Source organism: Oncorhynchus mykiss, chromosome 5, assembly GCF_013265735.2.
Source record: "Oncorhynchus mykiss isolate Arlee chromosome 5, USDA_OmykA_1.1, whole genome shotgun sequence".
Lineage (NCBI taxonomy): Eukaryota > Metazoa > Chordata > Actinopteri > Salmoniformes > Salmonidae > Oncorhynchus > Oncorhynchus mykiss.
In genome coordinates, this window is record NC_048569.1 from 88,704,327 (window position 1) to 88,725,912 (window position 21,586).

General features: G+C 44.7%; 1 protein-coding gene across 2 annotated transcripts in view; it reads left to right on the top strand.

The window, feature by feature from the left end:
* LOC110524761 (phosphatidylinositol 3-kinase regulatory subunit gamma) overlaps positions 1-21,586 on the top strand; it is a 323,905-nt gene that overhangs the window by 48,342 nt on the left and 253,977 nt on the right. The gene's annotated exons all lie outside the window — the stretch shown is intronic.

A 21,586-nucleotide genomic window follows, 5' to 3' on the forward strand; every position in this document is an offset into this window, starting at 1 on the left:
GCTTTGGCAGTGATTATAGCTGTGTGCCTTTCTGGGTGAGTCTCTAAGAGCTTTCCACACCTGGATTGTGCAACATTTGCCAAACAGTCGTCATGCTCTGTCTAATTGGTTGTTAATCATTGCTAGACAAATATTTTCAGGTCTTGCAATATATTTTGAAGCAGATTGAAGTCAAAACTGTAACTCGGCCACTCAGGAACATGCACTGTCTTCTTGGTAAGTAACTCCTGTGTAGATTTGGCCTTGGGTTTTAGGTCAGTGTTTCCCAACCCTGGTCCTAGAGTACCCCCAACAGTCCAACCCTGGTCCTCGAGTACCCCCAACAGTCCAACCCTGGTCCTCGAGTACCCCCAACAGTCCAACCCTGTTCATCGAGTACCCCCAACAGTCCAACCCTGGTCCTCGAGTACCCCCAACAGTCTAACCCTGGTCCTCGAGTACCCCCAACAGTCCAACCCTGGTCCTCAAGTACCCCCAACAGTCCATCCCTGGTCCTCCAGGACCCCCAACAGTCCAACCCTGGTCCTCCAGGACCCCCAACAGCACAGATTTTTTTGTTGTAGCCCTGGACAAACACATCTGATTCAACTCATTGAGGGCTTGATGTTTAGTTGACGAGATGAATCAGGTGTGCTTCTCCAGGGTTACATAATAAAAGTGTACTGTTGAGGCTACTCAAGGACCAGGGTTGAGAAACATTGTTTTAGACTTGTGAATTCATCTCCCAGTGTCTCGTGGAAAGCAAACAGAACCAGGTTTTCCTCTAGGATTTTGCTTGTGCTCAGCTCCATTACATTTATTTTTTATCCTGAAATACTCCCCAGTCCTTAATGATTACAAGCACACCCATAACATGACGCAGCCACCACTATGCTTGAAAATATGGAGAGTGGTATTCAGTAATGTGTTGTATTGGATTTGGCCCAAACATTACACTTTTTATTCAGGACAAAAATGTAATTGCTTTGCCACATTTGTTTGCAAAATTACTTTAGTGCCTTGTTGCAAACAGGATGCATGTTTTGGAATATTTGTATTCTGTACAGGCTTCCTTCTTTCCACTCTGTCATTAAGGTGAGTATTGTGGAGTACAGTAACTGCAATGTTGTTGATCCATCCTCAGTTTCCTCCTATCACAGCCATTAAACTCTGTAACTGTTTTAAAGTCACCATTGGCGTCATGGTGAAATCCTTGAGCAGTTTCCTTCCTCTCCGGCAACTGAGTTAAGGACTTACAGATAATTGTATGTGTGGGGTACAAAGATGAGGTAGTCATTCAAAAATCATGTTAAGTGCTATTAATGCGCACAAAGGGAGTCCATGCAACTTATCATGTGACTTGTTAAGCACATTTTTACTCCTGAACTTATTTAAGTTCATAACAAAGGGGTTGAATACTGGGGCAGGGTGGTATGGGGCGGGGGGGTAAGGGGGAAGTTTTGGTATGGGGATGGGGCAGGGGGGTAAGGGGGAGTCTTGGTATGGGGCAAGGGGGGTGGGGGGGGGGGGGGGGTTGGTATGGGGCAGGGGGTAAGGGGGGAGTTTTGGTATGGGGCAAGGGGGTATGGGATGGGAGGTGTGATGAGGGGGATGGTTAAACCTCTGGGATGGAGGAGTGATTAGGATTTTAGTTAAAATTGTAGAGGGGGCCCGAGGGAGAGCCCCCGCTCCACCCTCCTCTGTCTGTGAAAGTGGGCCAGATCCACTGTGGAGGATAGGGGCGGGGATCAGCCCAAATTTCAGCTTAATCACTGCGACAGACAGACAGACAGACAGACAGGCCAGAGAGGAGATACAGCGTACTCACTTTTCACAGCGTCTTAGGGGGGTGGGGGAAGATAGCCGGAGGGAAACTGGGAGAATTTAGGAAAATACATGTGAAATGAATCTCTCTAGTGCTGAAAGAGAGGGAAAATCTTGAGAGAGAGAAGTGGCAAGAGAGCCAATATCAGACAGATGTTTTCCACACAATGTTTTTTCCTTTAGCAGGATGGGGATACCATGGGAAATGGTGCTGTCTGTTAGCTGTGGTTCCTCCTGCTGCTGCTATCCCACTGTAAGTGATTAGTGGTGTATATTCACTGTGCACTCAGACCCACACGCTAAACAGACAGAGAGACATGTTTCTATGTGATGTTCTCCAGGGGAATAGATAGACATGTGAATGTATGATTGGCTTTACCTTCTCAGTCATTGCGCCTCTGATTAATACTGTAGGTTAGAGGCTAAGGTCAATTTTAAACACAATACTTGGCTTGCATGCAGTTTGCTCCTTTAGAGACGTCAAAGGTTCAGGGTGCTTCACGGTCACAATGGAAGCACCAGGGTTATTCAATACCAGCGTAGCCCGGAAATATAGGTTGTAGCTCAGATTGTTCTGGCAATTCTCACGTTGGATGTTTATTGTGAGGAAGGATGTTTTATATGCTTTTTACATTTGTATCACAAACCATTTTTGAGAAAATCATGATGAAAGTGGCCATTTTAGGCCCTTCTTAGACCTGTACATGCCTCCTGTAAGACCCTGTGATGTGTGAAGTGTACATGCCTCCTGTAAGACCCTGTGATGTGTGAAGTGTACATGCCTCCTGTAAGACCCTGTGATGTGTGAAGTGTACATGCCTCCTGTAAGACCCTGTGATGTGTGAAGTGTACATGCCTCCTGTAAGACCCTGTGATGTGTGAAGTGTACATGCCTCCTGTAAGACCCTGTGATGTGTGAAGTGTACATGATGCAGACAACATGTTGGAGTCATTATACTCCTTATAGTGTGCTTTAACATGTGGAGTCATTATACTCCTTATAGTGTGCTTTAACATGTGGAGTCATTATACTCCTTATAGTGTGCTTTAACATGTGGAGTCATTATACTCCTTATAGTGTGCTTTAACATGTGGAGTCATTATACTCCTTATAGTGTGCTTTAACATGTGGAGTCATTATACTCCTTATAGTGTGATTTAACATGTGGAGTCATTATACTCCTTATAGTGTGCTTTAACATGTGGAGTCATTACACTCCTTATAGTGTGCTTTAACATGTGGAGTCATTATACTCCTTATAGTGTGATTTAACATATGGAGTCATTATACTCCTTATAGTGTGCTTTAACATGTGGAGTCATTATACTCCTTATAGTGTGATTTAACATGTGGAGTCATTATACTCCTTATAGAGTGCTTTAACATATGGAGTCATTATACTCCTTATAGTGTGCTTTAACATGTGGAGTCATTATACTCCTTATAGTGTGCTTTAACATATGGAGTCATTATACTCCTTATAGTGTGCTTTAACATGTGGAGTCATTATACTCCTTATAGTGTGTTTTAACATGTGGAGTCATTATACTCCTTATAGTGTGATTTAACATGTGGAGTCATTATACTCCTTATAGTGTGCTTTAACATGTGGAGTCATTATACTCCTTATAGTGTGATTTAACATGTGGAGTCATTATACTCCTTATAGTGTGATTTAACATATGGAGTCATTATACTCCTTATAGTGTGCTTTAACATGTGGAGTCATTATACTCCTTATAGTGTGCTTTAACATATGGAGTCATTATACTCCTTATAGTGTGATTTAACATGTGGAGTCATTATACTCCTTATAGTGTGCTTTAACATGTGGAGTCATTATACTCCTTATAGTGTGCTTTAACATGTGGAGTCATTATACTCCTTATAGTGTGCTTTAACATGTGGAGTCATTATACTCCTTATAGTGTGCTTTAACATGTGGAGTCATTATACTCCTTATAGTGTGCTTTAACATGTGGAGTCATTATACTCCTTATAGTGTGCTTTAACATGTGGAGTCATTATATAGAAGCACGGTGGCTAGGAAAAACTCCCTACAAAGGCCAAAACCTAGGAAGAAACCTAGAGAGGAACCAGGCTATGTGGGGTGGCCAGTCCTCTTCTGGCTGTGCCGGGTGGAGATTATAACAGAACATGGCCAAGATGTTCAAATGTTCATAAATGACCAGCATGGTCGAATAATAATGAGGCAGAACAGTTGAAACTGGAGCAGCAGCACGGCCAGGTGGACTGGGGACAGCAAGGAGTCATCATGTCAGGTATTCCTGGGGCATGGTCCTAGGGCTCAGGTCCTCCGAGAGAGAGAAAGAAAGAGAGAATTAGAGAGAGCATATGTGGGATGGCCAGTTCTCTTCTGGCTGTGCCGGGTGGAGATTATAACAGAACATGGCCAAGATGTTCAAATGTTCATAAATGACCAGCATGGTCGAATAATAATAAGGCAGAACAGTTGAAACTGGAGCAGCAGCACGGCCAGGTGGACTGGGGACAGCAAGGAGTCATCATGTCAGGTAGTCCTGGAATTAGGACAGGAGAAGTACTCCAGATATAACAAACTGACCCTAGCCCCCCGACACATAAACTACTGCAGCATAAATACTGGAGGCTGAGACAGGATGGGTCAGGAGACACTGTGGCCCCATCCGAGGACACCCCCGGACAGGGCCAAACAGGAAGGATATAACCCCACCCACTTTGCCAAAGCACAGCCCCCACACCACTAGAGGGATATCTTCAACCACCAACTTACCATCCTGAGACAAGGCTGAGAATAGCCCACAAAGACCTCCGACACGGCACAACCCAAGGGGGGGGGGCGTCAACCCAGACAGGATGACCACATCAGTGAATCAACCCACTCAGGTGACGCACCCCCTCCAGGGACGGCATGAGAGAGCCCCAGTAAGCCAGTGACTCAGCCCCTGTAATAGGGTTAGAGGCAGAGAATCCCAGTGGAAAGAGGGGAACCGGCCAGGCAGAGACAGCAAGGGCGGTTCGTTGCTCCAGAGCCTTTCCGTTCACCTTCCCACTCCTGGGCCAGACTACACTCAATCATATGACCCACTGAAGAGATGAGTCTTCAGTAGAGACTTGAAGGTTGAGACCGAGTTTGCGTCTCTGACATGGGTAGGCAGACCGTTCCATAAAAATGGAGCTCTATAGGAGAAAGCCCTGCCTCCAGCTGTTTGCTTAGAAATTCTAGGGACAATTAGGAGGCCTGCGTCTTGTGACCGTAGCGTACATGTAGGTATGTACGGCAGGACCAAATCAGAGAGATAGGTAGGAGCAAGCCCATGTAATGCTTTGTAGGTTAGCAGTAAAACCTTGAAATCAGCCCTTGCTTTGACAGGAAGCCAGTGTAGAGAGGCTAGCACTGGAGTAATATGATAAAATTTTTTGGTTCTAGTCAGGATTCTAGCAGCCGTATTTAGCACTAACTGAAGTTTATTTAGTGCTTTATCCGGGTAGCCGGAAAGTAGAGCATTGCAGTAGTCTAACCTAGAAGTGACAAAAGCATGGATTAATTTTTCTGCATCATTTTTGGACAGAAAGTTTCTGATTTTTGCAATGTTACGTAGATGGAAAAAAGCTGTCCTTGAAATGGTCTTGATATGTTCTTCAAAAGAGAGATCAGGGTCCAGAGTAACTCCGAGGTCCTTCACAGTTTTATTTGAGACGACTGTACAACCATTAAGATTAATTTTCAGATTCAACAGAAGATCTCTTTGTTTCTTGGGACCTAGAACAAGCATCTCTGTTTTGTCTGAGTTTAAAAGTAGAACGTTTGCAGCCATCCACTTCCTTATGTCTGAAACACATTCTTCTAGCAAGGGCAATTTTGGGGCTTCACCATGCTTCATTGAAATGTACAGCTGTGTGTCATCCGCATAGCAGTGAAAGTTAACATTATGTTTTCGAATAACATCCCCAAGAGGTAAAATATATAGTGAAAACAATAGTGGTCCTAAAACGGAACCTTGAGGAACACCGAAATTTACAGTTGATTTGTCAGAGGATAAACCATTCACAGAGACAAACTGATATCTTTCCGACAGATAAGATCTAAACCAGGCCAGAACTTGTCCGTGTTGACCAATTTGGGTTTCCAATCTCTCCAAAAGAATGTGGTGATCGATGGTATCAAAGGCAGCGCTAAGGTCTAGGAGCACGAGGACAGATGCAGAGCCTCGGTCCGATGCCATTAAAATGTCATTTACCACCTTCACAAGTGCCGTCTCAGTGCTATGATGGGGTCTAAAACCAGACTGAAGCATTTCGTATACATTGTTTGTCTTCAGGAAGGCAGTGAGTTGTTGCGCAACAGCCTTTTCTAACATTTTTGAGAGGAATGGAAGATTCAATATAGGCCGATAGTTTTTTATATTTTCTGGGTCAAGGTTTGGCTTTTTCAAGAGAGGCTTTATTACTGCCACTTTTAGTGAGTTTGGTACACATCCGGTGGATAGAGAGCCGTTTATTATGTTCATTACATTACAACTTAGGCTGTGTTGTTGGCTCTATAACCCATTCGTTCATACGCCACCGTGATAAACAATAAGGCCTTGACAACAACAAGACAACAGTCACACAGTGGTGGAATAAATTCAACTACACAAATGTTTGTTTCATCACAAAACCGGAGAACAACATCTGTCTGGTAAATCCCACAAAATAAAATATTGCATGTAACAAACAGTTACAGTAACTTGCAACTTGGTAAAGCAAGTTAATGTGGTTAACAATTTACTAAACAACTACTGATTTAGAACCACTGAGTTACTTCAAGTCAGCACAAAGACAACAGGAGCAGCCATATCAACTGAAACATTGTCAAATCAACACGGCTATATACAGTATGCTTAGTTTAATACACTGAAAATAAACTTAAAGATACCAAAACAATTTAGTCCAATCAATGTTGCTAAATATCATGTGGCTGTCCCATACTGATTTCTGTCTGTCCGTCCGTCCGTCCATGCGTGTGTGTGTGTGCGCAAATATAAAAAACAATTTGGACTCTACTTGTAGACTAGTTGAATGCCAATGCCATCCTCCTCTCTTTCATGTTGGCATAAACGGTCTATGGCTCTGTCATACAGTATGCTTTTAGTTTTTGTTGTCATAGATAACCTAGCTACAATGCTTGCTAGCCTAACTTCCTCGCATGGGCAACAAAGAACCAGCTAATTCAGCTAGCTAGTTAACGTGAGCCTAAAAAGGCTCCATCTAAGCTACATATCGAACATCAATCGTCTCAGGCCAACATATGGTTAGATCAGAATCGCCGTCATAATAATTAGCCTGTTCAGAGAATTAAGTCAAAACCACAAGTCCAAATCCCCATCTCCATCCATGGCCTAGGAAAGGGAGGATCTAGCAAGCTAGCTACTGCAGGACATCAACACAAGCAGACCAGAAACGAAAATGACGTTTTGCTTAGGATGTGATTTGATTGGGGTGTCATACTCTTTTGATCCAGACAGCATCAGATACACGGGCAAAACATACTGAATCAGGCCTATGTTGTAGAGTGGCCAGACGGAAGCCCGCTTGCAGTTTGCCAAAAGTCACCTAAAGGACTCCCATGCCATGAGAAACCAAGATGGAACTCTTTGTCCTGAATGCCAAGCGTCACATCTGGAGGAAACCTTGCACCATCCCTATGGTGAAGCTTGGTGGTGGCAAGATCATAATATGGGGGTGTTTTTCAGCGGCAGAGACTGGGAGAATAGTCAGGATCGAATGAAAGGTGAACCGAGCAAAGTACAGAGAGATCCTTGATGAAAACCTGCTCGCGTAACTAAGGTACGCCACTGAGCACTATGTGTACATTCGTTAATGTATTACAGTTTTACCAAGAATTCATACCACTGACAGACTTCAATGAGCAACTACGCATATATCTAAGGTGATCTGTCTATTTGGTAATAATCATTGACCCTCTGGTGGTATAGGTAACTTGTAATGACGCCTCCAGAGAAACCTGATTTAAAATAAAGGTCTAATTTATCAAACTACTACAGGCGAGATTAGGTTTGGCTGATACAGAAAAATTAAACAAGGATTTTAAGTCATTAAGAACAAGTTGATTGACAAAGTCATGAACAGTTTGAAGAATTTAATAAAATACATTTGGTTGGACTTTAATCAAAAATATGCCAATGGAGTCAAAATGACCAGGCGATAGTCTAGTCCCCCCCCCTCAAAAAAATGGACCGCGGACCGCCATTGGCCCATCCCTGGTCTATAAGATGGAAATGACAAAATAATGGACCCTTGAAAAAAAATGAATGAATTAGCATAAATGGGAGAGAAAAGTGAGATGCGAACACAATGCAGACACAATTCAGGCCAATGTGCACGCATTTTAATACCAGGTGTAACGGCAAGTCAATGCGAGGCCCGTGTTCAGAATGTAATCCTATCACAGCTGTTCCGATAGGGATAATGATAGGTGCAAACGACCCCTAAAGAAACAGCTTTTAATTTAATCAATTGTAGAGTTGATTAATCACATATTTTTAAAACCTGATGATGCTCCACATGCATCAGGAGTGGGCTGACTCTGTTTAGATGCAGTGTGTACGTGCCGATAACTGCCTTGTTATGTGAGTCATATTCAGAGTGATTAGCCCAGGAAGCACGGTCTAAGTTAGGACTGCGAATACCCTTCTAAGTTATTAACTCCACTCTGCTAAACCCTCACTTCCACTCAAGCATCACTAGAACCACTTGCCATCAAACTGCAAATCACTCATAGAAGTTATCTATAAAATATTAATATACTCTTAACTAGCAGACTGTTTACACTAACAGAGTTAGAGGTCAATTTCATTCCATTCCTGTCAATTCAGGAATCGAATATCACTCCTATAGTGAAATTCCATGTATATTTCTACTGACAGGAGTTCAATTGAAATGGAATTGTCCTCCAAATTGACTTCAGGTTACTTTCAAGTGGAAGATCTGGCCTTAGACATTCTCTCTGTCTGTCATGTCTTCAAAAATATATTATTTATTTCATAACCAGGCTTGCATGACTGTGTGAAGGTACTGCAGGGCAGACCCTGAGCTCTGACACACACACACACACACACACACATGGATCAGACGAGACGAGATGAGAGCTGTCTAATCTGGGTGTAGAGATGAATCCTTGTCAGATCAGGCCTTCAGACAAAGCAGAGAGAGACAGAGCCCAGTGGCAGGACAGGACATCTGTCACACAGTACTGCTGACGGAGTGTTGTTAGGGGTGACCATATTATGGGATGTCTGTGGCAGTCTGCTCAGTACAGTGCAGTATCCCCCTCTTATGACTACGTACCCCCCTTAATGGCCTAAATAATAACCCTCTCCAACTGCTGAGTGTCCCAAGGAGAGCTATCTACAAACCCCTTCTATCTCACAGAGTTACATTACCCTCTTCCGTAGACAGATATCTTCCTTATTGCCCCTATGTGAGTAGTGATGAGCCCTAGTCTCTACAGCACAGACAGAGATAGACAGATATCTTCCTTATTGCCCCTATGTGAGTAGTGATGAGCCCTAGTCTCTACAGCACAGACAGAGATAGACAGATATCTTCCTTATTGCCCCTATGTGAGTAGTGATGAGCCCTAGTCTCTACAGCACAGACAGGGATAGGCCTGATCACTACTCACATCTAGATAATGATGATATAGCAATGTTAACATTACCGTGCCCTAGCACAGCCTACAGTATCTGACAGTATAATACTCTTAACGACAAGAGAGATTGTCTAGGAGAAATAAAGGGATGGAGGGATAATAATAATAATGATAATAATAATGATAATAATGATAATGATAATAATAATGATAATAATAATGATAATAATAATGATAATACTACTACTAATAATGATAATAATGATAATGATAATAATAATGATAATACTACTACTACTAATAATGATAATAATGATAATAATAATGATAATAATAATAGTAATGATAATAATACTAATAATGACAATAATAATAATGATAATCATGATAATACTAATAATGATAATAATTACAATAATAATAATAATACCGATAATGATAATAATTACAATAATAATAATGATAATGATAATAATTACAATAATAATAATCAATAATCATAATAATACTAATAATGATAATACTATAAATGATAATAATAACAATAATGATAATACTAATGATAATAACAATAATGATAATAGTGAGAATGAGAATAATAATAATGAGAATGAGAATGATAATAATGATAATAACAATAATGAGAATAATGAGAATAATAATAATGATAATGATAATAATGATAATAACAATAATGAGAATAATGAGAATAATAATAATGAGAATTATAATAATGAGAATAATAATGACAATAATGAGAATTATAATAATGAGAATAAATATAATTATGTGAGGGGGGTGTGAGAGGAGGGGGGTGTAGAGAGAAAGAGGAGAAGAGTAGAGGGGGTGGAAGAGGAGAAGAGGAGAGGAGGTAGAACAGGAGAGGGGGTAGAACAGGAGAAGAGGAGAGGGGGTGGAAGAGGAGAAGGGGTAGAACAGGAGAAGAGGAGAGGGGGTGGAAGAGGAGAAGAGGAGAGGGGGTGGAAGAGGAGAAGGGGTAGAACAGGAGAAGAGGAGAGGGGTAGAACACTAGAAGAGGAGAGGGGGTAGAACAGGAGAAGAGGAGAGGGGGTAGAACAGGAGAAGAGGAGAGGGGGTAGAACAGGAGAAGAGGAGAGGGGGTAGAACGGGAGAAGAGGAGAGGGGGTAGAACACTAGAAGAGGAGAGGGGGTGGAACAGGAGAAGAGGAGAGGGGGTGGAACAGGAGAAGAGGAGAGGGGGTAGAACAGGAGAAGAGGAGAGGGGGTAGAACAGGAGAAGAGGAGAAGGGGTAGAACAGGAGAAGAGGAGAGGGGGTAGAACAGGAGAAGAGGAGAGGGGGTAGAACAGGAGAAGAGGAGAGGGGGTAGAACGGGAGAAGAGGAGAGGGGGTAGAACACTAGAAGAGGAGAGGGGGTGGAACAGGAGAAGAGGAGAGGGGGTAGAACACTTGAAGAGGAGAGGAGGTAGAACAGGAGAAGAGGAGAGGAGGTAGAACAGGAGAAGAGGAAAGGGGGTAGAACAGGAGAAGAGGAGAGGAGGTGGAACAGGAGAAGAGGAGAGGAGGTGGAACAGGAGAAGAGGAGAGAAGGTAGAACAGGAGAAGAGGAGAGGGGGTAGAACACTAGAAGAGGAGAGGGGGTAGAACAGGAGAAGAGGAGAGGGGGTAGAACAGGAGAAGAGGAGAGGAGGTGGAACAGGAGAAGATGAGAGGAGGTGGAACAGGAGAAGAGGAGAGGGGGTAGAACAGGAGAGGGGGTAGAACAGGAGAAGAGGAGATGGGGTAGAACAGGAGAAGAGGAGAGGGGTAGAACAGGAGAAGAGGAAAGGGGGTAAAACAGGAGAAGAAGAGGGGGGGTAGAACAGAAGAAGAGGAGAGGGGGTGGAACAGGAGAAGAGGAGAGGGGGTGGAAGGAGGGCATGATAGAGGGAGGGTTGGAGGCTGTGAACTGAGCCAGTTTAATTGCCGTGCTCCAGTTGGAGAAACCAGTTTTAATTGGCTGATAGGTTTCCTGTGAAGGTGGCCAGAGGCAAGGTGTGGGCAGGCTGGCGTTTGTGTGGTGTGTGTGTGTGTGTGTGTGTGTGTGTGTGTGTGTGTGTGTGTGTGTGTGTGTGTGTGTGTGTGTGTGTGTGTGTGGCCAGAGGCGAGCAGCAGTGCTTTTGTCAGTCCAGAGTTTGAGACCCAGAGCAACAGCCCACATCCGACATGAGTTAATAATGTATAACACTGCCTTTGAGGATGTCGCAGTTCAGCAATTAATGTGCGTGTGTGTTTGTGCATGTGTACGTACGTGTGTGTGTGTTTGTGCATGTGTACGTACGTGTGTGTGCACACTGCCATACTCAGGAGGCTATTGCCCTTAGTCTCCACCACTGTACAGTACTGTATGTATCCATAGGAACATTGCAGGCACTGTGCACTCACTGTAAGAGGTAGAGCTGGGAAGACCTGTAGCCTGTCAGCTTGCAGTCACAGGAAATGTCCTGCTAGCACATAAATCCTCAACAGGAAGTTGTGTGTGAGTGTCTGTATTTATGTCAACTGGGGCAGCCTCTCTTTGATATAATTGCAAGGATGGAGTGAAAGTGAGTGTCCAATTCGTATTCCTGTCGGTCTCTGGCGTGCAGCGTACTGACACTATGAGTTACGAGCAGTGAGCAGGATGGGGGCCAGAGCGTGTGTGCGATTGACAGGAGGGTTGCTAATGGGAAGCAGGAAGTACGGTGTGACACCTGGTCCAGAATTAGTGTCACAATCCTTTTCCCGTACTTCCATACCTAATCTCTGGTGGACAGATTCATTTAACATGAATAGAAGTAGCATCTGTCCACAGACTGTGGGATGCGAAGACAAACAACAAACACGCTGGTTATTTTATCACTGATCATTTGGACAAATCACGATTTCACATCTTTCGAATGTGGAATGGGAGGGGACATTTTGCCCATAGACTTGGGAGGGGACATTTTGCCCATAGACTTGGGAGGGGACATTTTACCTATAGACTTGGGAGGGGACATTTTACCTATAGACTTGGGGGGGACATTTCTCCCATAGACTTGGGAGGGGACATTTCTCCCATAGACTTGGGAGGGGACATTTCTCCCATAGACTTGGGAGGGGACATTTTGCCCATAGACTTGGGAGGGGACATTTTACCCATAGACTTGGGAGGGGACATTTTGCCCATAGACTTGGGAGGGGACATTTTGCCCATAGACTTGGGAGGGGACATTTTGCCCATAGACTTGGGAGGGGACATTTCGCCCATAGACTTGGGAGGGGACATTTTGCCCATAGACTTGGGAGGGGACATTTCGCCCATAGACTTGGGAGGGGACATTTTGCCCATAGACTTGGGAGGGGACATTTTGCCCATAGACTTGGGAGGGGACATTTCTCCCATAGACTTGGGAGGGGACATTTTGCCCATAGACTTGCCTGAAACTGGAGTTTCCGTTTAGAGTGGTGGTTACTTCGCTAGTCTCATTAGTACAGTTTCGAACACGTCTCACACAGAACTTAATAGAGCATCTGACTCCATTCCACTAGACCTTAGTCCCGGCGTGTCTGTGATTACACCACACCAAACTACACTACACTCAGGTTTGTTGACCAGTGGTGTGTATATAAGGTGCTATACTGTCTAGCATACGCTACTGGTCACATCAACCTTGGTGCTGGAGAGCTTTGTGCAGGCTTTTGTTTTCGGCCTATCACTTACTTATCAGCATGTGTGGGAATGCTTGTGAGTGCATTCCTGTACTGACATGTGCACGTGTGCCTTGTATACATGCGTTGGTGAGTGACTGGCTAGGGGTGTAAAACCCTTACCCCTTACAGCTTGGTACACTATAGTGGCTTTGTGAAATGTGGAACATGCAGAGTGTGGTTTTGTTGTGCTGCCTGCTGTATTACGTTTATCCTGGGAGGAATAAAAGGTGCTAAATAGACAAGTCAAAAAGGCTGTGTGATTGTTGTATCATCTCAGGTCAGGACACCTGCTATCTGGATGTGATTAAACACACCACCCGGTACCGTGACACATATCCAACTCATGTTGTAGGCTCCAGGCTGTGGGTTTGTGTTATGTGTGTATAGTATGTCAGCATGCAGCCACGTGGGCTTGATGTCACGGTAGGTGACGTGTGTGTCTGTGTGTGTGTGTGTGTGTGTACTTCCATGCTTCCGTGTGCTTTTGTGTGTTTGTGTGTGTCTTTGTTTGTGTGTTTGTGTGTGTCTTTGTTTGTGTGTTTGTGTGTGTCTTTGTTTGTGTGTTTGTGTGTGTCTTTGTTTGTGTGTTTGTATGTGTCTTTGTTTGTGTGTTTGTGTGTGTCTTTGTTTGTGTGTTTGTGTGTGTCTTTGTTTGTATGTTTGTGTGTGTCTTTGTTTGTGTGTTTGTGTGTGTCTTTGTGTGTGTCTTTGTGTGTGTCTTTGTTTGTGTGTCTTTGTGTGTGTCTTTGTTTGTGTGTTTGTGTGTGTCTTTGTGTGTTTGTGTGTGTCTTTGTGTGTGTCTTTGTTTGTGTGTTTGTGTGTGTCTTTGTTTGTGTGTTTGTGTGTGTCTTTGTTTGTGTGTTTGTGTGTGTCTTTGTTTGTGTGTGTCTTTGTTTGTGTGTTTGTGTGTTTGTGTGTGTCTTTGTTTGTGTGTTTGTGTGTGTGTGTGTGTGTGTGTGTGTGTGTGCACGCATTTATGCATGTGCAGTGCATCCGGAAAGTATTCAGACCCCTTGATGTTTTCCACATGTTGTTACTTTACAACCTTATTCTAAAATTGATTAAATAAATGTTTTTTCTCATCAATCTACACACAATACCCCATAATGACATCACAATACTCCATAATGACATCACAATACCCCATAATGACAAAGCGAAAACAGGTTTTAAAAAAAAAATTCAAACGCAATAAAAGTAAAAAGAGAAATACCTTATTTACATAAGTATTCAGACCCTTTGCTATGAGTCTCGAAATTGAGCTCCGATGCATCCTGTTTTCATGATCATCCTTGAGATGTTTCTACAACTTGATTGGAGTCCACCTGTGGTAAATTCAATTGATTGGTCATTATTTGGAAAGGCACACACCTGTCTATATAAGGTCCCACAGTTGACAGTGTGTCAGAGCAAAAACCAAGCCATGAGATTGAAGGAATTGTCTGTAGAGCTCCGAGACAGGCTTGTGTCGAGGCATAGATCTGGGGAAGGGTACCAAAACATTTTTGCAGCACTGAAGGTCCCCAAGAGTACAGTGGCCTCCATCATTCTAAAATGGAAGAAGTTTGGAACCACCAAGACTCTTCCTAGAGTTGGCCTTCCGGCCAAACTGAGAAATCGAAGGAGAAGGTCCTTGGTCAGGGAGGTGACCAATAACCTGATGGTCACTCTGACAAAGCTCCAGAGTTCATCTGTGGACATGGGAGAACCTTCCAGAAGGACAACCATCTCTGCAGCTCTACACCAATCAGGCCTTTATGGTAGAGTGGCCAGGCGGAAGCCACTCCTCAGTAAAAGGCCCATGACAGCCAGCTTGGAGTTTGCCAAAAGGTACCTAAAGGTACACGATTGTCTGGTACAAGATTGTTTGGTCTGATGAAACCAATATTGAACTATTTGGCCTGAATGCCAAGCATCACATCTGGAGGAAACCTGGCACCATCCCTACAGTGACGCATTGTGGTAGAGGCATCACTCTGTGGGAATGTTTTTCAGCAGCAGGGACTGGGAGACTAGTTAGTATCGAGGGAACGATAAACGAAGCAAAGTACAGAGAGATCCTTGATGAAAACCTGCTCCAGAGCTCTCAGGACCTCAGGACTGGGGCGAAGGTTCACCTTCCAACAGGACAATGACCCTAAGCACACAGCCAAAACAAAGCAGGAGTGGCTTTGGGACAAGTCTCCAAACGTCTTTGAGTTCCCCAGCCAGAGCGGGACTTGAACCCGATCAAACATCTCTGGACAGACCTGAAAATAGCTGTGCAGCAATGCTCCCCACCAAACCTTACAGAGCTTGAGAGGATCTGCAGAGAAGAATGGGAGAATTGGAGAAACTCCCCAAATACAGGTGGGCCAAGCTTGTAGCGTCGTACCCAAGAAGACTCGAGGTTGTAATCACTGCCCAAGGGGCTTCAAGTACTGAGTAAAGGGTCTGAATACTTATGTAAATAATGTGTTATTTAAAAAATGTCTATAAACCTGTTTTTGCTTTGTCATTATGGGCTATTGCGTGTAGATTGATGAGATTTTTTTTAGATCCATTTTAGAATAAGGCTGTAACGTAACAACATGTGGAAAATGTCTAGGGGTATCAATACTTTCTGAATGCACTGTATGTGTGTGTCTTTCCACGCAAATGGCTGTTAGCAGTATATAATTGACTTCACCTGCTATCTGCTCTTTCCGTTCTGCTCTGGCTCTAGATTTTATTCTAGCCTTCGCACATGAGCTCTGTGCAGATGAATATATGTTATTAACTCCATCCATCCCTCTATACCTCCATCCATCCCTCTATACCTCCCTCCTTCCCTCGGTCCCTCTATACCTCCCTCCATCCCTCTATACCTCCCTCTGTCCCTCCGTGCCTCTATACCTCCCTCCGTCCCTCTGTCCCTCTATACATCCATCCCTCCATCCATCCATCCCTCTATACCTCCCTCCATCCCTCCGTCCCTCTATACATCCATCCCTCCCTCCCTCCCTCCATCCCTCCGTCCCTCTATACATCCCTCCCTCCCTCCCTCCCTCCCTCCCTCCCTCCCTCCCTCCCTCCCTCCCTCCCTCCCTCCCTCCCTCCCTCCCTCCCTCCCTCCCTCCCTCTATACCTCCATCTCTCTATACATCCATCACTCCCTCCATCCATCCATCCATCCATCACTCCCTCCATCCATCCATCCCTCCATCCCTCTATACATCCATCACTCCCTCCATCCATCCATCCCTCTAAACATCCATCCCCCCCTCCATCCATCTATACATCCATCCCTCTATCCCCCATCCCTCTATACATCCATCACTCCCTCCATCCATCCCTCCATGCCTCTATACATCCATCAATCCCTCCATCCATCCCTGCCTCCCACCATCCATCCCTTCATAGCTCCATTTATCCATCCCTCCATCCATCCCTTCGTCCCTCTATACATCCATCCCTCCCTCCATCCCTCCCTCCATACCTCCACCCCCCTCCATACATCCATCCCTCCCTCCATACCTCCATCCCTCCCTCCATACCTCCATCCCCCCTTCCATACCTCCATCCCTCCCTCCCTCCATACCTCCTTCCCTCTCTCCATACCTCTATCCCTCCCTCCATACCTCCATACCTCCATCCCTCCATACCTCCATACCTCCATCCCTCCCTCCATACCTCCATCCCTCCCTCCATACCTCCCTCCATACCTCCATACCTCCATCACTCCCTCCATACCTCCATACCTCTATCCCTCACTCCATACCTCCATCCCTCCCTCCATACCTCCATCCGTCCCTTCACCCCTTCTACAAGCCCAGGGTATTAACATTTAATAATAGTTAATGAGTGTGTGTATGTCTGTGTGTGTGTGTCTGTGCGTCCATGTGTGTTTGTGTGTGTGCTTGTGTGCCTGTGTGTGTGCGTGTGCGTGTGCGTGTGTGTGTGTGCATTATACAAAGGGGATCGTCATTTATGATTTGAATTGCTGACTGATGTGTGGCTCAAATCGTCTTAGCTTCCTATGATCCAATGGGTCATCAACCCAATGACCTTTCAGTAAGTTTACCAGTGACTCGAGTGAACCCACTGAACCCCACTCCATCCAACGCTAACCTTGAATGACGCATACAGTAACACAATCTGTGTTCGTAACAGGTTGGCCATAATGGATAGATACAGTATGTAGCACTTCCCATCAGATTCAAAATACTCAACACGCGCAGTAGTCATTTTGTGCCGGGACCGTCATTACCGTACCTCTGTTTACTTTACTCAATATTTGTTTGTTGTAACTGGGCCGATGTTCTCCCTGTGCTCCCTTCCTCCATTGTCTAGCTCTCTCATTCCTCTTCCTAATCAGGTGACAGTGGATCTGAGGAGTATTCCATTCTGTAGGTTATCAGTGAACAAGGTCTTTTCCACCTCGAAACTATCACACATAGCAATGGTTGAGTAGTCTGGGAAGCCCAGAAGCTAAGGGCAATGGTTGAGTAGTCTGGGAAGCCCAGAAGCTAAGGGCAATGGTTGAGTAGTCTGGGAAGCCCAGAAGCTAAGGGCAATGGTTGAGTAGTCTGGGAAGCCCAGAAGCTAAGGGCAATGGTTGAGTAGTCTGGGAAGCCCAGAAGCTAAGGGCAATGGTTGAGTAGTCTGGGAAGCCCAGAAGCTAAGGGCAATGGTTGAGTAGTCTGGGAAGCCCAGAAGCTAAGGGCAATGGTTGAGTAGTCTGGGAAGCCCAGAAGCTAAGGGCAATGGTTGAGTAGTCTGGGAAGCCCAGAAGCTAAGGGCAATGGTTGAGTAGTCTGGGAAGCCCAGAAGCTAAGGGCGAGGAGGGAGGATGAGAGTGGAATGAGAGGAGAGAGAGGGCGAGGGAAGAGAAAGGAGAGCACATTAGGTGATCTTTTTGTGTGTTTTAAGCAACATGGTGCATGTGGTTGTGAAGAAGGCCAAACAAGCACCCCGTTGGGAGAGTACCATTATCTCTACTCTACTATTATCTGGAGCCCCACACACACACACACACCCGCAAACGCTCTCGCTCTCTCTCTTTCTCTTGCTCCCTCTCTCTCTCTCACTCTCACTCTCTTTTACTAATGCTTTATTTGTCGTCCTCTCCCTCTCCTGCCTACACTTCCTGTCCTTTTCCACTTTCTTTTCTCTAGCTCTCATTTCTCTCTTTTCTCCATTTCCCTGACCTGGACCTGCTTCACTTTATCTCCTCCATGTCTTCTCTCTTTCTCCCTCTCCCCCCTCTTTTGACCCCTCTCTCTCCCTCTACCCCCTCTTTTCACCCCTCTCTCTCCCTCTCCCCCCTCTTTTCACCCCTCTCTCCCCCTCTTTTCACCCCTCTCTCTCCCTCTCCCCCCTCTCTCTCCCTCTTCCCCCCCTCTCTCCCCCTCTTTCCTCCCTCTCTCCCCCTCTTCCCCCCTCTCTCCCCCTCTTTCCTCCCTCTCTCCCCCTCTCCCCCTCTCTGCTCTCCCCCTCTCTGCTCTCCCTCTTTGCTCTCCCCCTCTCTGCTCTCCCCCTCTCTGCTCTCCCCCTCTCTGCTCTCCCTCTTTGCTCTCCCCCTCTTTTCCCCCCTCTCCCCCACTCTTTGCTCTCCCCCTCTCTGCTCTCCCCCTCTCCCCCCCCCCCCTCTTTGCTCTCCCCCTCTCTGCTCTCCCCCTCTCTGCTCTCCCCCTCTCTGCTCTCCCCCTCTTTGCTCTCCCCACCTCTTTGCTCACCCCCTCTCTGCTCTCTCTGTTCTTCCCTCTCTCTCCTCTCAGATAAGTTGCTGTATGCCTATGCATGTGTTATGTGCTCTCAATTTCACTCTAAAGCTCCCTTCTGCTTTTACATAAGCCGGGCTGGGGCACTGGAACAGCAGGCTGGCTGCTTAGGATGCTTAGGATACTCTAGGCTCTGAATCACCATGCTGGATGAGTGGATCTTACACTGGCACACAAACAGTCAAACTCGCATTAACAAACACACACACACACACCTCTAAACACACACACACAAACACACAAACACACACACAGACACCTCTAAACACATACACGCAAACACACAAATACAAAAACGCACGCAAGCATACATGCATAAAAACACACACACCCTCACACACACCCTGTAAAACAACCCATTTCACCCTGTCTGGTGTGACAATAAAACATAACTTTTTTTTAAAACATACACATACACACACAGAAACTGTTCCTCCTTAAATACACATAAAGAACACATGCACACACATAGTCAGATGTACATAATCTGGCTTGCACAAACATAGAGACGTGCACACACAGTCAGATGTACAGTAATAGGCTGAAAACTAATACTACAGATATACAGACAGTGACTCTCTCTCTCTCTCTGTGATCTCGGCAACATGACTTCACTGCAGCCTTGGTTTCTACAGCATTGGTCCTGGTTTCTAAAGCATTGGTCCTGGTTTCTACAGAATTGGTCTTGGTTTCCATAGAGTTGGTCCTGCTTTCTACAGCATTGGTCCTGGTTTCTATAGCATTGGTCTTGGTTTCCATAGCATTGGTCTTGGTTTCTACAGAATTGGTCTTGGTTTCCATAGAGTTGGTCCTGCTTTCTACAGCATTGGTCTTGGTTTCTATAGCATTGGTCTTGGTTTCTATAGCATTGGTCTTGGATTCTATAGCATTGGTCTTGGTTTCTATAGCTTTGGTCTTGGTTTCTATAGCATTGGTCTTGGATTCTATAGCATTGATCTTGGTTTCTATAGCATTGGTCTTGGTTTCTATAGCATTGGTCTTGGTTTCTATAGCATTGGTCTTGGTTTATATAGCATTGGTCTTGGTTTATATAGCATTAGTCCTGGTTTCTATAGCATTAGTCCTGGTTTCTATAGCATTAGTCCTGGTTTCCATAGCATTGGTACTGGTTTCTATAGCATTAGTCCTGGTTTCCATAGCATTAGTCCTGGTTTCAATAGCATTGGTCCTGGTTTCTATAGCATTAGTCCTGGTTTCTATAACATTAGTCCTGGTTTCTATAGCATTGGTCCTGGTTTCTATATCATTGGTCTTGGATTCTATAGCATTGGTCTTGGTTTCTATAGCATTGGTCCTGGTTTCTATAGCGTTGGTCTTGGATTCTATAGCATTAGTCCTGGTTTCCATAGCATTAGTCCTGGTTTCAATAGCATTGGTCCTGGTTTCTATAGCATTAGTCCTGGTTTCTATAACATTAGTCCTGGTTTCTATAGCATTGGTCCTGGTTTCTATATCATTGGTCTTGGATTCTATAGCATTAGTCCTGGTTTCTATAGCATTAGTTCTGGTTTCAATAGCATTGGTCCTGGTTTCTATGACATTAGTCCTGGTTTCTATAACATTAGTCCTGGTTTCTATAGCATTGGTCCTGGTTTCTATAGCATTGGTCTTGGTTTCTATAGCATTGGTCCTGGTTTCCATAGCATTGGTCCTGGTTTCTATAGCATTGGTCTTGGTTTCTATAGCATTGGTCCTGGTTTCCATAGCATTGGTCCTGGTTTCTATAGCATTGGTCCTGGTTTCCATAGCATTGGTCCTGGTTTCTATAGCATTGGTCTTGGTTTCTATAGCATTGGTCCTGGTTTCCATAGCATTGGTCCTGGTTTCTATAGCATTGGTCCTGGTTTCCATAGCATTGGTCTTGGTTTCTATAGCATTGGTCCTGGTTTCTATAGCATTGGTCCTGGTTTCCATAGCATTGGTCCTGGTTTCTATAGCATTGGTCCTGGTTTCCATAGCATTGGTCCTGGTTTCTATAGCATTGTGTGTGCATGTGCCCTCTCCGTGACAGACTTAAAACTAGATGAGATGGAGGGGAGGAGCGAGGGAGACAGAAGGAGGAGAAGTGTTCTTCTGTCCCAGGTATCTCTAACAGGCTTGATTATTAGACCTGGGCCCTCTGGGCAACGAAGGAATTAGACAGCTCACTTGACGACAAAAGGTCTGGAGCCACGGAGACGGTTACCACAGTGAGGGTTTCCATGAAGAAAGGTTATTGATTATTACTGGATGGATGTGTGTGTGAGGCTTGGTGGACCAGGAGAATAGCCATGCTGAGCTCTAAGACATCTCAGAGGAGATCTATTCCTCTGGATGCTAGGCAGGTTGGTAGTTCACCACTGTCTGAATACAGATACATTACAGTGCCTTGCGAAAGTATTCGGCCCCCTTGAACTTTGCGACCTTTTGCCACATTTCAGGCTTCAAACGTAAAGATATAAAACTGTATTTTTTTGTGAAGAATCAACAACAAGTGGGACACAATCATGAAGTGGAACGACATTTATTGGATATTTCAAACTTTTTTAACAAATCAAAAACTGAAAAAGTGGGCGTGCAAAATTATTCAGCCCCTTTACTTTCAGTGCAGCAAACTCTCTCCAGAAGTTCAGTGAGGATCTCTGAATGATCCAATGTTGACCTAAATGACTAATGATGATAAATACAATCC